Below are 21,921 nucleotides of genomic sequence, written 5' to 3' on the forward strand. Positions count from 1 at the left end.
ATCCAACAGTCCAGAATAGTCCAAGGGATTTTGAAGGGAAATCCCATCTTTGCACACCTATGTGCTCCAAGTCACAAAGCAGGTCTTTGTTTCCCAAGAGACAGCATTTCAGGTGTCATAAAGTGGACAATGACAAGAGGAGGAAGGGAGAGCTAAGAGAACAAGAGACTCGAGAACAAGAAGAGACTCACTCCCATAGGGATCAAACAATTATACCCCAATCTAATCATGATTAGCCATGGCGATTCGGCCAATCACGAGCAGCAGGGGTGTGTGGCCAATTTCCGGTTGCCATAGCTGTACATAAGGTGTCTGTATAGATTGGCTAGGAGTTTGGAGACCCCGCCTACAGTCATGAGACCTCCATCTCCAGCTACTTCATTGTGTACGTGACTTGTTGCATGTGGGCCAGGAAGTGGAGCCATGAGGTCTGGCTTTTGGCATGAAGGTGTGAAAGAATGAGGGTTTATGGCATGGCTATTGAGGCCATGTGGCCTCACCATTTGGCTTGCAACAGGAAATAAGACACAGCATGTTATCACGATGTAATCACAGGAGAAGGCATGTGGATATAGAAAGCAGAAAGCAATTTTTCTATACACTAGGAAATTGCAATTCAATTCAAAAGATAGGCCAGTTATAATAGCAGCAAATTATTGCAGAGCCTTCTTTTTGTATTATGCAGTAAAAAGTGGTTATAGAACAAGGGATAGTATCAAAATATTTTCAGTGAATTTTTGTCAGGACCCTCTTCTGTCTCTTCACTGATAATATAAACTAGTATATCTGGCAGATCTCATCATAGGGTTTTCAGGTTATGAGATTATCAGAACTGGTTCACCATTGTATTCTTTTGCACAGTACTGACCAGGGTTAGACTGCCATTATCTATTATAGATCCCCTGTCAGTGTCACCTTCCACTACTACTGCTGCCCAGGAGCTACCCTTCAAGGATTCCTCCACCCCCAATTTTAGAAAGTGAAGTGAAAAGCAATTGGGGAAAACATATCACTAGGATTAGACGGGATACTTATAGAACAATTTCAAGCTACAGAAACTGAGTCCATCAAAATCTTAACAAGAACATGCCAGCAAATATGGAAAACAAAGCAATGGCTCACAGACTGGAAATGCTCAATCTACATTCCAATTCTGAAAAAAGGAGATGTCAAGGACTACAGCAACTATCTGACCATTGCATTAATTTTTCATGAATAACATGATGCTCAAAATCTTACAACAAAGACTGTTACCACATATGGAGCAAGAAATGCCAAATGTTTAAGCTGGATTCAGATAAGGAAGAGGCACTAGAGACCACATTGCAAATCTAGATTGGTTACTGGAGCATACAAGATAATTTATTTATTTATTTATTTACTTATTTATTCAATTTATACCCTGCCCTCCCCAACAAGCAGGCTCAGGGTGGCTTACATAAAAACACATAAATAACAATCATAAACAATATTAAAACAGTCATAAAACAATTCAGCCATCATAAAGTGCTATTACTGTCATAAGTGCTAGAACAGTTGATCTCCATTAATAGCCTTACTTGAGATGGCAGTAACATGATGGTCAGTTCAGGTGATCTAGCTAGATGGACAGCTTATTTTGATTTATTTATTTCTGCAGCAGGCACAGCTATTGATGATGAGACCAAGGCACAGGGCCTTCAGTTATTTGATGCAGCTCCTTGATTGAAGGCCTGGTGGAAGAGCTCCATCTTGCAGGCCCTGCGGAACTGTAAGAGGTACCTGATCTTTTCTGGGAGCTCGTTCCACCAGTATGGAGCTGCCACTGAGAAGGCCCTGGCCCTATTTGTTGCCAACCTGGCATATTTTGGGCCTAAGAGGGCCAGTCAATTTTGTGACCCTGAACACAGTGCTTTCTGTGGAATATGTGGGGAAAGGTAGGTCCCTGACCATAGAGGGCTTTAAAGGTAAGCACCAGCACCTTGAAGCGAATTTGGTATGTTATTGGCAGCCAGTGCAATGCTTTCAGCACAGGCTGGATGTACTCCCACATAGGAAGGCCCATCAAAAGCCTGGCCACATCATTTTGCACTAGCTGTAGCTTGTGGATTTGGGACAAGGGCAGCCCCATATAGTGAACATTACAGTAGTCCAACCTCAAGGTGACCATCGTGTGGATCACTGTTGCCAAGTCATAGCATTCAAGGAAGTGAACGGACTGCCAGCTTGTATTTCATAATTACAGCAAAGTTTTTGACTCTGTGGATCCTGAGAAATTATGGCTCGTTTAAAAAGAAGTGGGTGTGCCACATAGGCTTACCAAGTACTTACCTTGAATCGGCGGGGGACACATACATCTTGTCAGGAACATTCCTGCGTGGAAAACAAACACGCTGCACCATGGTACCATTGAGTTATCAGCTCCATTGCCAGAGTGTCGCCCAGCTATGTGCCCAGCATGCTGGCGTCACGTCTGGGCGATGGCATGCTGCAGTGGGGATGTGTTCCACCGAGGGATGTTCTGGCCAGGAACCATGTGTCCCCCACCAATTCAAAGGTAGGTACTTGGTAACCCTAGTGCCACACTGATTGTTTAGTTCTGCAACCTGTACTCATAACAAGAGACTACTGGTAGAACAGAATATAGAGAAACTGAATGGTTTCCAGTTGACAAGGGTGTTAGACAAGGATGCATTTTATCTCCCTGTCTCTTTAATCTATCTACATAACAACACTAGCAGTTTGAGGTATGCAGATGACACCACACAACTGACAGAAAATAGTGAAGACTTGAAACAACTTCTACTGAAGGTTAAAGCAGAAAGGGCCAAAGCAGGATTACAGCTGAGCATCAATAAGACAAAAGTAATGGCTACTGAGGAATTACACAACTTTAAGATTGATAATGAAGAAATTGAAATTAAAGGAGACTGAGTCTGGGAAGGGCAGCCATGAAGGAACTAGAAAAGATCCTTAAGTGTAGGGAGGTGTTGCTGGCAACCAAGATCAAGATAAATCATACTGTATTATTCCCCATTAGTATATATGAGTGGGAAAGTTGGACAGTAAAGAAAGTGGACATGAAGAAAGTTGATTCATCTGAAATATGATGTTGGGGGAGAGTTTTACAGATACCATGAACTATCAAAAAAGACAAATAACTGAGTTCCAGGCCAAATCAAGCCTGAATTCTCCCTAGAAGCTAAAATGACCAAATAGAGGCTATTGTACTTTGGTCACATTATGAGAACACAAGACTCACTGGAAAAGACAATAATGCTAGGAAAAGTTGAAGTCATCCCAAAAAGAGGAAGACCCAACGTAAGATGGATAGATTCAATCAAGGAAGCCACAGCCCTCAGTTTGCAAGATCTGAACAAGGCTGTTAATGATAGGATATTTGGGAAGTCATTAATTCATAGAGTTGCCATAGGTCAAAAGCAACTTGGACAGCTCTTAATCCGCAAACACATCTAGCAGATCTACAGAGCTAACAAATTCTGCTAAAAGAAATTTACAATTTCAGGGCTTGCTGGGAAAAATCACAGTACAAAGAAATGAATGAGATTTTCTGCACTATTAAGCTCCACTTCCTAGAGAATAAAGGCTATGGTCTGAAATCCCAGCACCAGGTAAATTTATTTATTTGTTTGTTTGTTTGTTTGTTTGTTTAATTCAATTTATATCCCACCCTCCCTGCCAGGCAGGCTCAGGGCGGCGTACATTAAAAAGTTAAAATACATTAAAATACAGATGATAAACATCATGAACTCATGTACATAACAAATAAAGTGCTGGTGGTAGTATAACATTACATAGTGATTCCAGTATGCCATGGTGGAATGGTGACAGGGGAGTATGGCCAGTCAGTATTTCTTTGTAGCAGTCCCTCTAACAGCAGCCAAAACTGGAGTAATGAGCAGTTGGAAATTTCTACTTTCATACCATGCGAAGGTCTGACTGCTTCTTTCTGTAAGCAAGGCTGTGACGTCCTCCTTATTGTGGAGGACTGGTTTCCTTTAAAAGTTCTCTTTTAATTCTGTTTATCTGGGTATAGACAGCTGCCACCAGGAAATTTTAAGGATTTCCAAACTTTTATACTTTACTGTTGCTCTTACTCTTTTGGTAGACCGAGTTCAAGGCTTACAAGGAACTATATGGTCCTGAGGAAGTATTTCTTTCAGAGCTGGTATACTTGAATAAAAGAGGATTTATTGAAATAATTCATAAATAAAAGGGTAGAACAATGTAACTAGTAATGTGTAAATAATGAACAATTGCTTGGTGGATCACACGCAATCTGCTCCTTTACTGACAGGGATCTTTTCATGTAACTTTGTATCACTTGTTTATCTCCATGCCATATAGGTTCACTGTGTCACGGCATGACACACTGTCTCTTTCCAGTCTGTTATAACACCCAGACTTTACTATAACATTTCTTCACCTAAACTTTACGTTTTCATAGACTCAGCCCTCAGATCTCTTATCCTCTCTGTCAGAACAACCTCAGCTGTTCTTAACTGCTTCAACACAGAACTAACTTATTCCACACAGGTCTGCTTCTGACTTCCCCCACACACAGAACTAACTTAACTTATCAAATGTCCACCTGTAACTGTCACTCCTGACTGACATACATACTCATCCACTCATTTTCACTTCCAACCCCCCCTCTGTCAACCACCAATCATACCACACTTGCTTCTCTCAACCACTCTAGTCTACTTACCACAGCCATGCAACCAAACTTTTAAAGACACACACACACACCAAAAACAAGGAATCATTACAAAGGCCAAAACACAGATTGACCCAACAAACCAGATTTAGTGCTTAGCGATAACAAGGGGGCAGGAAGGAGCTGGCTCCAATTGGTTCTTTACAGCCTTCAGACACTTCTTTTGCATCTGGGATGATTCAGGGGCCTGGAGCATAGATCAGTGCGATCACGAAAGGCTTCTTTGTCACAACCACCTGCACTAAAATGGGGTTTCGGGGGCAGGCCATGACCCAAGCAGCACCCCCATGCCCATGCCATGGGGATGCCAATTGCCTGGGTTGGCTTTCATGCGGGGGGGGATTCCAATGGGTCCTCTTTATCAACATTGGTGCCAGTAGGAGTGCTTGCTCCCACTCAGTAGCCCCGTGCCAGGGCCCCATGGGCCATTGGGGGCTGGACCACCATGGTAGATTCCAGTGGGTCCCCACAGGCTTCATTGGCATGGCAGCCTGCTAATGAGCAGCTCTTGGCCAGAGCACTGGATGCCCAGTTGACCCCACTCCAACCTCCCCCCCGGTTGGTTGCATGCCGCAAGGAATGAAGTTCCACAAAGTGGGGACAGATAGTTGGTGGGGGTTCTTCATCTGATGGATGGGTTGGATAGATCTCTTAGAAAGATAATTTAAGATGGATAATTAGATAGATGAGGTAGGTTAGATAGATATAAAACCAACTTCTGTAGGGATACATTCAGGCAGCAACTCTGCAAGCAAAGGTCCCAGGTTAGATCTGGGTTGGGGCTCTGGCTCAGTGGGTCCATGCAGAAGGTCCCAGGCTCAATCCATGCCATCTGCAGTTAGTGGTGTGAAACATGACCTCAGCATGAGGTCAAAGACTACATCAGCATGAGACCCTGGGGAAGTGCTGCCAGTTTGGTGGACAATACTGGACTGCCGGTTTGGTGGACAATACTGGACTTAATGGACCATTGGTCTTATTTGGTATAGGGTAGCTTCATGCACAACCTTCTTCCTTCCAGCATTTCCATATCAAGGGGTCAAACAGTTCAAAACCGCCCAGAGGCAGGTGCATGGTTTAATCTGCAGATTAATTTTTAAAAAACATATCACAAGTCTACAGTGGCACATTGGACATGGGGCTCACACTCATTAACCATTTCTCTTTGAGTCCACTTCAGCATGCCGCCAAACAAAACCTAGCAATAGCCACAGAAGGGCACTTATCTCTTAAAGCTACAGGTGATGCTTCAGCAAACCTGGCAATTTTCTCAGGTTGGTGGAAATATCTGTCTTGTCTGTTCATGCCTCCAAGTTCTGGATTTATGTATACAGAGATTTGACCATATTGAGAATTAGATATACCAATCATCATCATCATAATCTGTCTGTCTGTGTGTTTGTGGTACATGTAACTCACCAGGAAATAAAGCTAGGTGTCTCAAAACTGGCCACTGGCTTCAGGGCAATCCAAGATGTTGCAGTGCCAAAAATGAAGGGTATTGGGGTGTTCTGGACCAGATTATCTTCAGAAGCCCTCCTGTTCTATTTGTAAAAGAAGCTAAGGTTATTTGTTTATGGTAGGCATAACTCATCAGAAAATAAAGATAGCCATTTCAAAATATGCCACAGAATCTTCCTGGGTGACCTTGGGTGACACATTCTTAGCCAGACCAACCTCACAGAGTTGTTTTGAGGATAAAATGGATGAGAGTAGAACAACATAAACTGCTTTAGTCCCCACTGGGAGAAGGGCAGTGTGAACAGGGAGAACTGAACAAAAAATAGAGGGTTTAAGAACTTCCTTGAGCTATCAGAACCAGTGTGGTGTGATGATTTTATTGCCAGATAAGGATCCAGGTTCGAATCCCAGCTGTGTCATGGAGGCTTCCTGGGTGACCTTTTCAGTCAGATCTACCTCACAGGGTTGTTTTGAGGACAAAATGGATGAGAGGAAAACAATGTAAACTGTTTTGGGAGGAAGGCTAGGCATGATGTTTATTATAAATCTAATTTTGGCTACAGTTACCAAAAAGGATGGTCACTCTTGCTGTTGATTCATCTGGTATCGTTGCAGCTCGTTTGACAACAGAAGAAACTGCTGCTTCTGTATTAAAACTACCATTGCACATTATAAGCACATACCTCTTATAAGTAAAGAAAAAAATATTCTACAGCACCTTGCTGAAGTACATTGCTTTTGTAAATATTAACATCCCCAGTAAGGCTCATCCATTTGAGTTACAATGGCTGTAAACAGAGAGATTTTGTATTGCGGAATACTTCTTCTCTGTCCCTCCAAACAGTGTTATTCATCATTGTATAACTGACACAAAATGGACATGGCTTCCCCCTGACACAAATGTGCAAAAATTAGGAAAGCTGTACCCATTGAATTTCTGCCTTCACAACAATCTGACAAGAAATCTGGTACGCCTTTGTAGTGTAAATATTTTAGTAACACATGGAGGTAGCTATGTATGAGTCATAGAAACCCACCATTCTTAGATCAAATGAGAAATTTTTGTACCATTCCCTTTCACATTTTTTCTGGTTTTGTTTGTAAACATTGTTCATTAATTTGAGGCACTGCTTGTGCTAGCCGAGGCAATCTTATCTCATTTGATAATGGACTGGGAATCCAGTGGATTATTGCAGGGATTTTATCTTGCCCTAATCTCTAGGGGGAAATGAACAAACAGCTGGGAAGGACAACAAGGAACAGCATTCTGTGGCTGGAATTTCTTGACACTGGATAATTATTCGTAAATGTGGTAGAGACCTTCAGAGCAAAATGAATCTTTTCTGTTTTTCACTGGTAAGTCTTTCCTTAGTCTACCTTGATTGTATTAGTTTGTCAGCGTAAGGTAAATCAGGTGACAAAGATTAAAGGTACTGGAAAGAGATCTCTCAGTGTACGGTATAAAGCTATCTAGGCCAGTAAGGAAGAGGATAATAAGTTTTAGCAAAGGGGGGGGGAGTGGATTTCCTACCAAAGAAAACACAATTGGAAGGAAATCTATTAGACAAATACTTCGTTTGATAAATATAAAAAAATTATGTTGTTAGTGTGTTTATAAATATAAAACAATTTCTATTTGTGCTATACATTTACTCAGCAATTTGAATTCAGTTTCTTATGCCATGTTTTGGAAATACTGAGGCTGTTTTGGAAATACTGAGGCATGTTTTGGAAATACTGAGGCTGTTGAATTATAAATGTCTTCAGCATGCATTTCTGCTATGCTAGGCTTGTAGTTTTGCTTTGTTGCTGTAGAAAGCATAATGTGCGCACAAATACCAGGGTTCCTTGCCCTCTTTCATAGGGCCTATGTTAATATACAAGGGTGCCAACTATTACGTTTCAATATTGTCCTTGTAAGATACATCTGTTTGTCAGAGTTTGACACTTTCCATATATTCTGTGCATATATATTTATATAAAGCTCTACTTAAAAAAAGACGTTTGATGTTCACATTGTGATTATCATTGGAAAACTCAAGCTACAATCCTAAACAAGCTTTTTAGGGAGTAAGTCCCATTGAACTCCATGGGGTATACTTTGGAGTATATATGCTTTGGATCACACTATCAATCTCCCATTTACAATAATTATTTCACACTGTTGTACCTAGGCATTTTTCAGTTCTTGGTATGGAGAAAACAAAATGTAATGTTATTGAAAGTCTTTGTTAATTCTATATGAACAATTAAGTATTTACAGACGATCAGTGACATTATTGATCCAGCTTAATTTGTCTGTTTTCATTTTCGTTAATTCTAGATTTCTTACCTACATTTTAGAAGCCACTACATTCTGCTATGTAAGAACATTATCAAATACGATGATAGTTACAGTCAACACTAATTTACAACACTAATTAAGAACAAAAAGCTCATATAAATAATTTAATAATGCATATCAAGGTGGCTTCTTACTTTTAAAATTGTGGCAGAAGGGAAAGATGGCCTTTGCCGATTTCCTGAAAACTAAGGCTAGAACAGACTTGATATATTTCCCTTGGGAATCAGTTTCATAAATGTAGCATTAAAGCAAAGATTTGGCAGAGTTTCTGTCTGCAATTGTTTCCCCATTGAAACATCCTAGAACTGTAAATCATTATAGAAATACTAGTTAAGGATGATTACCACTTTCATGCTATTAACTTTCTTCTGGACTACAAAGTACTGTGTGTATAAGCTAAAAAATAAAATAGTAGAAAATATTTGTAGCGATTATACATCTCACTACAGAAATCAGTTATGTTTCAGGATGTCGTGTGGCATTTTGTCTCCCACAGTCAGCTGTATTCACAACCCAATCTGAAAGACTGGTCCCAGCATGATGGGCTGAAATTCTCAGGCCTTGTAACTGAAGATTTGCTAATGGCTCAGTAGTAGAGCAGTTGCTTGGCATGCAGAAGGTCCCAAGTTGAATCCCAGGCAGGCAGGTTCCTGGTCCTCCAACTGTCCTGGACAAAAGGTCAGGGGGCCTTTTTCCTTCAGGCCCTGCACCAAAGATCGTTGGCATTGACTGTGTAGGCCTAGCATTGAATGCTGAAGAGACTTTGGCTATCTGGCTGGTGTACTGACTGCCTAGTGTGCCAGAAGATACCCTGTTGCACCAGTTGGAGGCAGTCTTGGGCTGGGCCTTGGATTTCTCCAGCCTTCTAGTCTTGGGTGATTTTAATGTCCCTGCGGATGAAACTGCTGCCTCACAGGTTGTGGACCTGGTGACATCCACGGCAGCACTGGGACTCTTGGTTTGTATTAGGTCCCATGCATCAAACAGGCCACATGCTGGATTTGATCTTTGGGGTGGGGATAGATGTGGACCTAGATACCACTGATGTAATGCCATGGTTGAACCACTTCATCCTGAAGGCTCAGCTGAGCATCTCACCACCACCCTGTCTAGGCGGCAATCTGATTTATGCTCACCCATGGAAACTGATGGATCCAATTAGCTTCCAGAATGCTCTGTGGGATCTAATACCCACTGGAGACTCATTAGATGTGCTGGTAGAGGACTGGCAGAGCCGTCTCTCTGAAGTCATCAACAAAATTGCACCCCAATCTCCTCTCCACTCCCGTACCAAACTAGCCCCCCCTGGTACAATGAAATGGGAGCTGAGATGACTAGAGTGAATAAGGCGGCGTTCTCATGACAAAGCTGAAAGAACATCTTATAGGACGTTTATGAAATCCTATGAGACGGCAGTGAAGGTCACAAAGAAGGAATTCTATGTGTCTTCCATTGCGTCCACTAGCTCTCACCCAGCTCAATTATTTAGGATAATTAGGTTAACTTCCCTTACACAGGTAACCCAAAAGCATAGTAATTCAATAGTCAGCTGTGAGGCCTTTGCAAGCTATTTTGCAGACAAAATCCTGTCACTCCACCATGACCTGCCAGCCAACATTGACATAGTATAGGAATTGAGGGCCCCTTGGCCACCTTCAGGCCCATTAATGGACCACTTCAGCCAACTGTCCCAGGATGAGTTTTACAGGATCTTGGGTGCTGTGAAGCCCACCACTTGCCTCTTTGATCCGTATCCATCATGGCTGGTGAAGGCAGACAGTGACAGGATACAGATCCCTTGGCAGATATCATCAATTTGTTCCTGAGTTCAGGAATCTTCCCAGGGACTTTAAAGGAAGCAGTGGTGAGGCAACTCTTAAAGAAGCAATCTCTGGATCTCACTGATCCAGCCAACTGCCACCCAGTTTTGAACCTCCCATTCCTGGGTAAGGTAGTTGAGAGAGTGACAGTGGAAGAGCTCCAAGCTTTCCTGGATGACTCCTCTATCCTGGACCTATTCCAGTCCAGTTTCCACCCGGGCTATGGGACAGAGATGGCTTTGGTTGCCCTCACAGATGACATCCACAGACATCTGGACTGAGGTGGATTGGCACTACTGTTGCTGCTTGATCTTATGACCCACAGCCTTGCAGATGTGGGGATATGTGGGACAGCCTCACAGATGACATCCACAGACATCTGGACCGAGGTGGTTTGGCACTGCTGTTGCTGCTTGATTTGACAGCAACATTCGATACGGTCGATCATGATCTTATGACCCACTGCCTTGCAGATGTGGGGATATGTGGGACAGCCTTACAGTGGCTTGTCTCATTTCTACACTATCAGGGACAGAGGGTGGCGCTTGGAGAGGCCGGCTCAGGGCGGTTTACATAAAATCAATACCTAATTTACAATAAGACATGAATAATTTAAATTAAAACAATACTAAAACCATTTAAGCTATACAACTCAGTGAAGTGCTAGTAACATTAATCCCAAATAGCTGTAGTTATGCAATCCACTCTTATAGTTGGTTCCTTGATCTTCTTGTAGTTATCCTTCTGGTGACTGACATGAATTGTCATTAAGAGTTCCGGGAAACAAAGGGCTCTCTCACCTTCGGCTATCAGTTGTTAGTTGTTAACGGTGGTGCTTAGTGGTGATATATGGCATCCCACAAGGGGCGATCCTCTCTCCCAAGTTATTCAACATCTATATGTGCCCCCTTGCCCAGCTGGTGTGGAGGTTCGAGCTGGGTTGTCACCAGTACACTGATATCACCCAGCTGTATCTGCTGATGGACAGCCAGCTAAACACCACCCTAGATATGCTAACCAAGGGCTTGGAGGCTGTGGCTAGTTGGTTAAAGCAGAGTCGACTGAAATTGAATCCAGTGAAGATGGAGGTCCTGTACCTCAGCTGGGGTGGATGGGATTAGGGATCCACCTCTTATGTCTTGATGGGGCACTGTTATCACCAGCACCAGCAGTGAAGAGTTTGGGTGTGATTTTGGATGCCTCTTTATCTATGGAGGCCCAAGTCAAAAGTGTTGCCAGATCAGCATTTTACCATCTTAGGCAGATCAGGCAACTGGTTCTCTATCTGTCTCCCCACAATCTAGCCACAGTGACCCATGCAATGGTCATCTCCAGACTAGATTACTGTAATGTGCTCTACACAGGGCTACCCTTGAGACTAACCTGGAAACTTCAGCTGATCCAGAATGCAGCAGTGTGTGTCCTTACAGGGACACCATTTAGAGCCCATATACAACCAGTGCTCCACCAGCTGCACTGGCTCCCAGTGGAGTGTTATGCTCTATGGACCAACATCTGCTGGTGATTCCTGGCCCAAAGGAGATCCATTTAGCCTCGATCAGAGCCAGAGCCTTCTTGGCTTTAGTGCCAGCCTGGTGGAACACTTTCCCAAGAGAGATCCAGGCACTGCAGGATTTAATACAGTTTCACAGGGTCTGTGAAATGGAGATGTTCTGCCAGGCCTATGGTTGAGGTGGCGGAGATCTAGCAATACTGGCCTCCCCCGGTGCATTTTCCATCTTATACTGTTCACTCATCTCCCCACCTCTCAAATTACTAGTTACTATCTACAGGGCACATATATGGTGCTGACTCAGGAATACTGGTTTTAAATGGTGCCATAAATTATATTATAAATGATACTGTAGTTAGATTTTAATAATTGTTGATGTTATACTGTTTTATTGTATCATTATTGTATTATCGTATTCTATCATATTGTTGTAACCCACTGTGAGCCTTGCATTGCAGGGGAAGGCAGGCTAGAAATAAATAAATAAATGAGGCTTGGTTGCTGCAGCAACATTTTCCGCTGCCCCCCCCCAGCACCACTGTGGGGACTTTTCAGTCTTTTTAAAATCAGCAATTAAATAGCTTTATACTGATGTAACAGTACAGCAATATGTGTATCAGTTCCTCTGAATGTTTCATGGTGAAAAAAGTACGTCTCTAGAACTTTTGGTTGTAGAGATATGCCTTTAGACTATCTATGCCTTTATTCTGTACTAGTAATAAGTCCCATTGTAGAGATAAATGCAATGAGCTCTAGACAAAGGGTCTGGGAGAGTGCTCTCGCCTGCAGCAGTAGCCCATATCCTCCCCATAGATAGCCAGCCCATTGTGGGACAAAATACAATTGGGCTGTAGACAGAGACTGCCACCCCCCTTCCTCATCCTCCACCTCCTGGGGTGAAGGAGAGTGGCACGGCTCGCCACCACTGGCCAACCCACCTACCAGGTTCTGGAGCAGCAGTGAGCGAGGGAGTCCTGCTGGGGTCCACAGCCTGAGCAAGCCACCGTGGTGCCACCATGATCCATTCTTGGGCCTGCAGGGCGAGCAAGTTGCTGCTACCACCGGCACCTCCTGGCCGCCGTGGCTCCCCGCCTGCCACTGACTCTCCTACCAGGTGCTGGAGTGGCAGTGAGTGAGAAAGTCCTTCTTGGGCCTGTGGCCCGAGCAAGCCGCTGCCACCTCCTCCTGGCCGCCACCTCCTGGCCACTGCCCCACTGCCATGATCCCTTCTTGGGCCTGCAGGCTGAGGAAGTCCACACCAACACCTCCTGGCCATCACAGCACCGCCATGATTGGCCTCAGGACCCTCCACCCGCCGGAGTGTCCGGCCCGTCCATCGAATCCCAGCACACTGAGGCTGAGACACTGGCTGGCGCTTCTGTGGACGGGACAAAGGCAACGCAGCCAGTGGCCAGAGACCTGTTTCTGAGTGACATCTGAGGGAGCCAATTTATTAGGGAGTGCATTGATTCTTGCCACTCCAAAACAGAATTATTATATAAGGAGAGATATGCCTTTTCCTTTATACAATATTAAGAGCCAGTGTGGTGTAGCGGTTAGGAGTGGCAGACTTTAATCCGGAGAACCAGGCTAGATTCCCCACTCCTCCACATGAAGCCTTGTGGGTGACCTTGGGCCAGTCACAGTTCTCGCAGAACTCTCTCAGCGCCACCTACATCTCAAAGTGCCTGTTGTGGGGAGAGGAAGAGAAGGAAATTGTAAGCGGCTTTGAGACTCCTTAGGGTACAGAAAAGTGGGGTATAAAACCAACCCTTCTTTATCTTCACAATGGAATTGGTTAGAGGTTTACTTTTAAAAAATGAAAGCTGGAAATTGAGATAATCTGATACACGTATCACGATACTGTTGTATTGGTGTAACACTGTTCAATTGCCGATGTTTCTTTTAAAAGTCCCCCGGTGGAAGGGGGAGGAAGTGTCCTCAGTGATAGCCAAGCCTCATGGAAGTCCAAGAGTTTGTCAGCTTGCCTACCATTTTAAAGCTATGGGACTATTCTCTGCCACTTCCAATGCTGGAATTGGGGAGAAGCCTCCAGTGGGGATGAATGCTGGCATGATACATCCAGGGCCAGTTTGGTCCTTTATGTTTTAAAATTTAAAGTGCCATGGGTGGAGGCCAGGTTTACCCTCCAATGAACTGGTAGTTGGTGTCTCTCTTCCTTTAAATTGTTAAACACTAATAGTGGTTTCCTGGGAGACCTTCCTCATCTTTCCCTCTCTGCTCCTGCTCCAATCCAAACCCCCAAACATTTTTGAAATTCCAGAATATAGCTTTTCATTTTTTCTGGTATTTCAGGAATATTTGGGGTCATTTCAATTTTCCCCATGCTGACCCAAAATGATTTTTGGGATGTATCTAAATGCTCATCCCTAATTGGTAGTACCATTAAACATAGTGGAATTTACTTTAGACTCGATGAATAATATTGGGCTGCATAGATATTTACTCCAAAGGAATGCTGCAATTCTGTGTGTATCTAAAAAACATTCCTATTTAAATCAATATCTATTACATTCAGGGGTCATTTGGGGGGGACGCGGGGGGACGCCATCCCCCCAGGTGAGGTGCGGGAGGGCGGGGCCTGGAGCTCCCTGCTGGTGCCCGCTGGAGGTCGCCGCCGGCTGTGGGGAGGACACACTTCCGGTGATGTCAGGGGGTGTGGCATATGCTAATGAGTTATGCTAATGAGTCCCCCTAGCTCTTTTTCTACGAAATGACCCCTGATTACATTTATAACTTGCCAGTATGGTGTAGTCCTTATTGTATTAGACTAGGATTGGGACAACCCAGATTAAAACTTCACTTGTACGTTTGCCAGCTCTGGGTTGGGAAATACCTGGAGATTTGGGGGGTGGAGCCTGGGGAGGGAGGGGTTTGGGGAGAGGAGGGATCTCAGTGGACTATAATGCTATAAAGTCCACCCTCCAAAACAGCCATTGTCTCTAGGGGAAGTGGAGTCATAAATTAAAACAATAACAGGACTTGAAGTCATCTCAAATCTAACTAATGTGTTGCACACTCAAGATCACTTAATGCGACTTAAGAATGCTTTAGTACTCCTGTGTGCAGTGAAAATTCTAATTTATATTGGTGATAGTGAGCCTAGATCTGTGGGTGGATCTTGGTCTAGATTAATTAATATTGCTTAGTAGGTAGTTTGTTTAGTGTTATGAGGTAGACATAGACCTCCTTTGCATGTTACATTGTGTGGAGTATGTAGGGTTGCCAGCTTTGGCTTGGAAAATTCCTGGAGAGTTGAGGGTGGTGCCTGGGGAAGACACAGTTTGGGGAGAGGAGGGATCTCCACTTAGATGGGGTCATAGAGTCTGTCTTCCAAAACTGACATTTTCTTCAGGGTGACTGTGGCCTGGAGATCCATTGTAATTCCAGGAGAACACCAGGCCTCAGTCTATACTGTACCATTAAGGCGTACTTTCTATTTCTCTACTCTAGCCTAGCAATTCTAGCTTGTTGGCTGCTAGGCTTGCCATTTACCTACCAACACAGGACATCTGCCCCCACTTCCTGTTGCCTGTCGCTGCTCCAGCAGCCAGTGTTGGGGGGGAAGTAAAAAATAATAACATTCAGCATGATGGTGACATCACACAGTTCTAGGAATCACCAAAACCTCTATGGCATTGCTAGAGTGGTATGATATCACTTCCAGATTTTCTTTGAAAGTGACATAGTGTCATTGCACCAGTTGTGCCTCCCACTGTCCCCAAACCCCCCCCGACTCTCACTAGTTGCTTACTCTATTGAATGCAGTTAGCGTTAGTGACATTAAGGCTGCAGTCAGATGTGCAATTATATCCGGCATAGCTGAGAATGTCTGACAGATCCAAAGGACACGATCAGACAGCAACATCTGGGAAAGGTCCCGCAGTCTTTAGCACCCTGTGCTGCCCTGCCACCAAAACGTAGTTAAAAGACACTGTGGAAAGTCCAGCCCTAACACTTACTGATGGGCCACAGATGGATTTTCCCTAGCGTGATCACTCAAGCATGCTCTCAAGCCATCGGGATGGCCTGCTCATTCCATCCCATCTTGGTGCCATTATTTTTCTCACTTAGCAGTGTGCACATAACCACATACTCCATGGGGAACCCTCCACATGGAGGTTCAATTCCTTGTTCATGTGCATGGGAAACAAAAGGCAAAAAAACACCCCACTTGCCTGAGGTGGTGTCTGATCTTGCAGTGATGGGCTGAGCCCACAGCACAAAGGGATGTGTGATGGCATCGTTGTGAGTGAAATTCCTGAAGAGGAAATAGGGGCACTTCCCTTCCATGCCAAATGGCACGTGTGACCACAGTCTTAGCCTGGTTGTTTGTAAGTAGTTTTTCTCTAGTTATACTAGGGACTAGGGTTGCCAGTACTGGGCTGGGAAATACCTGGAGTTTTGGGGGGTAGGGCTTGGGAAGGGAAGGGTTTGGGGAGAGGAGGGACCTCAGTGGGGTCTACCTTCAAAAGTAGGCATTTCCCCCCCAAGGAAAGTGAATTCTGTAACCTGGAGACCAGGTGTAATTTTGGGAGATCTCTAGCCACCACCTGGAGACTGATAGCCCCACTACTAACCTCATATTTTGGTCTCCAATAAAGTTAGTTGAGACCTCTGTGTGAAGCCAGTACTTAACAACATGCAGTATGAGTTACAAAGAACTTACATGGTGCTTCAAACTGGTACTTCAAACTACAGTATTTCTTCACATATACTTCCTCAGTAATCCTTCAGCAACCCTGTTGCTAGTACCATCTTTTTATTGCAAGTTTATTTTTAGAGACGGTGGCTTGCCTAAGGGGGAAAGTCCCTTACTTAAGAAAAACCTATTTTTAGAGACGGTGGCTTGCCTAAGGGCCAGACTACTAATTAAATGGGGAAAGTCCCTTACTTAAGAAAAACGTGTACAAAAGGGAGTAGAGTTGTAGTCTGTGTGTTTAACCTAAGCAAAATGTTGTACAATGTTTTGCTATAAGAGGGTCTACTACACATTATCACAAGCGGGAATTAAGATTGCTGGGGAAAAGATCAACAACCTCAGATATGCAGACAATACCACTCTAATGGCAGAAAGTGAAGTGGACCTAAACAGCCTCTTGCTCAGAGTAAAAGAGGAGAGCGCAAAAGGGGGCTTGAAGCTCAACATCAAAAAAACTAAGATCATGGCATCCGGCTCCATCACTCCTTGGCAAATAGAAGGGGAAGTCGTGGAAGTAGTGACAGACTTCACGTTCCTGGGATCCCAGATCACTGCAGACTGTGACAGTAGCTATGAAATTAAAAGGTGCCTGCTCCTTGGGAGGAAAGTGATGGCGAACCTAAACAGTATGATAAAAAGTACAGCCATCACCCTGCCAACAAAAGTCCACATGGTCAAAGCAATGGTATTCCCAGTAGTCATGTCTGGCTGCGAGAGTTGGACTATAAGGAAGGCCGAGCGCCGAAGAATAGATTCTTTTGAACTATGGTGCTGGAGAAGACTCTTGAGAGTCCATTGGACTGCAAGAAGATCTAATCAGTCAATCCTAAAAGTAATCAACCCTGACTGTTCCCTGGAAGGCCAGATAATGAAACTGAAGCTTAAATACTTTGGCCACCAAATGAGAAGGGAGCACTCACTGGAGAAGACCCTGATGCTGGGAAAGATTGAAGGTCAAAGAAGACGGGGACGGCAAAGGATGAGATGGTTAGACAGTGTCATAGATGCAACGAACATGAAATTGAGCAAACTTCAGAGGACGGCGGAAGACCGGAAGGCCTGGCGTGATCTAGTCCATGGGGTCGCGAAGAGTCGGACTCGACTGTGCGACAGAACAACAACTACACATTATAAGAATTCTTGCATTTCAGAAATGTAGTGAAGAATCTCACTGTACAGGAGAGAACATGTTCAGCAATGCTACACATTTCAGTCAAGTTGGGGAGAAGAAACTCAGGCTCATTTCCCCATCTCATTTTTCCATGTACAATAACCAGAATGAAGAATTCTTCATCTCTTCAGCACTGAGAGCATGAGGTCCAGATGTTGGGAGATGTGACTCTTGCTATAAATACTGCACAGGAAGCATGAAAAGACAACATAGAAGGGTTCCTGACCAACATCTTACCGTCCTTTTTTTGGGGGGGGGGAACAGTTTGAAGAAATGCAAGGGGAAAGGCTGAGCACCCTCCCCACAAGTTTCTTGTGGGTCCCCACTTGTATATTGTAATAGTGAAGTCAATTGGAACTATGAATGGGTAAGATAGATCTTTCTACAAACCTGAACAATGCTCCAGGTTTGCACAAAAATCTAAAAGAAATTACATTTCTGCAGGTTAACACACACACACACACACACACCCCGTAGCTTCGAAAAATGGAAGACCTCAGTGCCAGTTGCTAAGCAACCACAGCATTCTAGGCTTGATTTCTGTCAGAAAAAACAGGTGGAGGAGGCATGGGCCTTTTTAGGACTGTTTTGGCCTTTGAGGGGGGACTCATTGGGGCCAAGCCTGGCAGCAACCACAGGATGACTTGATACCACCTGACCTGCCTGATTCTCCAGGGCCTGACTGCTTGCTACTGTTCAATGGCAGCAATCCTATGAAAGCCAGTGTGGTGTCATGGTTAGAGCATCAAAGTAGAGTCTGGGAGACCTGGGTTTCAATCATCAATTTGCCATGGAAGCTCACTAGGTGATGTTGGGCCAGTCACACAGTTTCAGCCTAACTTAGTGAGTGGGTTTAGTGAGGATAAAAAGGAGGCAAGGAAAATGATGTAAGCTGCTTTGATCCCCATTGTGGAAAAAGGCAGGGTATAAGTGAAATAAATAAATAATGAATATAGCTGAAGATGGGAGGCAGATGAAAGACAGATTGCTGAGAAGGAGTGAACTAAGCAGGAAAAGGAGAGACATTATAGGGGTTGCCAGGAAGAGGGAAAGGGGAAATAATGTGGGAAGGGGGATAAAGGGGAAAATGATTCCCCCCCACAAGTCCTTGAAGGTTGTCTTTCATGCAAATAGGCATGGCATGGCCCAGTGGCCAGCACCACACAACTGAGCCTTAGTTTTCCTAGGTAGAGGCTACTGGACAGGGAGAGGAAACCTGAAGACAGAGGAGCAGATAAATGTAGGTTGGCTATTGGGTGGAAAGAAGAGAATCAAGCAGGAAAAGGGGACAGTCTATGGGGGCTTTTAGGGACGGGAAAGAGGAAATAGTGGGGGAAAGGGAAATTAGATGACTTCTGCAAGTCCTAGTAGATTTCCACTTGTAATACATAATGGAAAAACTGAAAACAGCACTGTAACTCAAGTACTACATGAAGAGAACCCTAGATATATATTGTTTGCATATCTCATTATTTCTACACCAATCTCATAATTTTAAGGGCTTGTTTTATTATTCTGAACACTTTGGATTAGCACTTTAGTTTACCCTATAGGGCTGGGAATCACAGCTGTGAGTAGTCACAGTTTCCAAAAGGCACAGAAAGCCCTTGTGCTCACAGTGGAGCCAACAGGTCATCACTGCTGATAAATAACTGTTAAATACGGGATTCGAGGCAGCAGGTGAACAGTGATAACAGTTTTATTGAACACGAAGTCAGAAGAACCAGAACGAGACAAACAATGGAGCAACAGGCTCCTTTTTAAACAGTCCGGGCTTGGCAAGCCACACCCACATGTCAGATAGTATCCAATCAGAAACTGTACATAAAGACCAATCACTTTGCTTCCCTCCAGAACTTCCCTTGTTCTGATAGGTCGGTTTACAATACCTTGGTCAGGCTCAAGTGCAATACAATATACATTCCATTTCATACACAACAATAACAAACTTGAAAACAGGTTAATATTTAGAGGCCCAAATGTTGTAGCACTCAGCTGGAAAGAAGTTTGGAAAGAAGAGAATAGCAACTTAACCCCTGCCCATGTAGTGAATTTTTAAATCCTTCCGAGTTACTGGACTCATGTTTGTTTTTGATTTTACCTTATTGTATTAATTATTAATCATTAATCATTACTAACTCTTTTTTATCCTATGTTTCCTCCAAGAAGCTCAGAGTTTTCCAACTGCTCCATTTTATTATCGCAATGATCCTGTGAGGCAGGGCCACCAGCACAAGCCTGGCAGGAGACTCGGTGCTGTGGGAGGGGCTCTCCAGTGACATAATACTGTCAGCAGTAATGCACTGACACCACTTCCAGTGCAACCAGAAATAACATAACTACATTACTCGGCCAAAACTGTATGGTTTATTCACTATACCACATTGTGTTTTTAGATTATGCTGAACTTTTCTCTCAGCCTTCCAGATCTATAAGGCAGGGGGGTCAGACTCAGCTCAAACTGGAAGAAGGAGATGACTTCACAAAAGATCTATGTGCTGCATGTCCATTCCCTCCTTCTTCTGACCAGGCTAAGGCTTTTAGAAGGTTGATGTCTTGTGTTGGCAGAATAATTAACACAGGAACAGTGCACAACTTGATCAAAGAGTAGATAAAGTTTATTTAGGAATTAACGTACTTGATAGGAAAGAGGAGAGAAGAGATTATATTTATCCCCCACCCTTCACTATCCAAAGGAGTCTCGGAGTGTCTTACAATCTCCTTTCCCTTCCCCTCCCCACAACAGGCACCCTGTGAGGTAGGTGGGGCCAAGAGAGCTCTCTCAAGAACTGCCCTTGAGAGAACAGCTCTGAAAGAAATGACTGACCCAAGGTCACACCAGCAGCTGCATGTGGAAGAGTGGGGAATCAAACCCAGTTCTCCCAGATTAAAGTCCACAGTCTTAACCACTACACCAAACTGAGAGAGATAGGTTCCTAATGACATATCTAGCTGAGAGACAGGGTAATACTGAGTGTGGCACTTCTGAGAAGAAGGGGGAAATTGCCCTAAAAGTAGCAGTACAGAGACAGCCAAGGAATGGCACTTAACAGAAGATAAGGTGCTGACCTCACTATCTAATTGTCTTCTTGCTGCCTCCTGCTGTCCCTCTTCTTTTTTGTACACCAGACATTGGCTTTTCCAGCATCTTGTCCTCTCCGGGCTAGAGTAGCAGTGGCTTCTGTTTGCTGTTGTGTAGAGCGCAGGAATAAGTGAATGAAGTTTCATTAACTACCTGCAGTGTTAAAACATTTTAATCCATGCACATAAGATTACTATACTGCAAATACAATCTGGGACAGCAAAGTGGGCAACAGGAGCTATTGGAGGGGCAGCAGCATTTACTGCCCTTTAAAATCATCCCCAATCACCTTAGAAAAAGATCTGCTTAGTATGGCAATTATGATGTTCTTCTGTTTCAGGAGGGCTCCATGGACAGCTTATATGAACCTGTTAAAGAAAATCAAGAACCACGGGAAGCCATTTGTATGACCAGCCGGGCTAACACCCCAGTAAATGTCCCAGTGAAATATGGGCCTCCAGAGAGATCTCAGTCTTTGGTAAGTAGCACTAAAAACTTTGTGCCTCTGAAACAGAAATGTCTTGTAATAAAGGTCAAGATGATGGCTAAGATCCTCCCTGTACATGGCTTTCTACTCTCTTTTCTGAGCTATAGAAGTTTGCATGCAACATACCAAGCACTTCTCTTATATACATGAGTTTGGGAGTCCTTATGGTAGCAAAGTTTGCAGCTGGATTTCCTAGACTGTCCTGATGAGGGCAGAAAGGTGGGGAATAATTTTTTATGTGTGTATGTGTGTGTGTGTGTGTGTGTATGGGAGGGGTTTCACCTCTTACATTTTCTTTCTGCTCCTCACTGCCTACTGCCTCCTCTTTCTTCCTCTTTGATATGGTCCTGTCTCCAAATATCTTTACTGAGTAGCAAGACAGGAACTTCAGTGTGCATAGAGGCTGCCGTGGCAAACCAAAATGGGCTCTGCAACTTCAGCTGGTTTGATTTTTTTCAGTATTTCTTCATGAGCACGTTACAGGTGAACTTTGAGGGGGGAGGTTAGCGCCAAATTATTTCAAGAATGTTAGCTTTCTTTCTTTCTTTCTTTCTTTCTTTCTTTCTTTCTTTCTTTCTTTCTTTCTTTCTTTCTTTCTTT

The sequence above is a fragment of the Gekko japonicus genome, unplaced genomic scaffold, assembly GCF_001447785.1.
Source record: "Gekko japonicus isolate JY-2015 unplaced genomic scaffold, Gekko_japonicus_V1.1 scaffold72, whole genome shotgun sequence".
Classification (NCBI taxonomy): Eukaryota; Metazoa; Chordata; class Lepidosauria; order Squamata; family Gekkonidae; genus Gekko; species Gekko japonicus.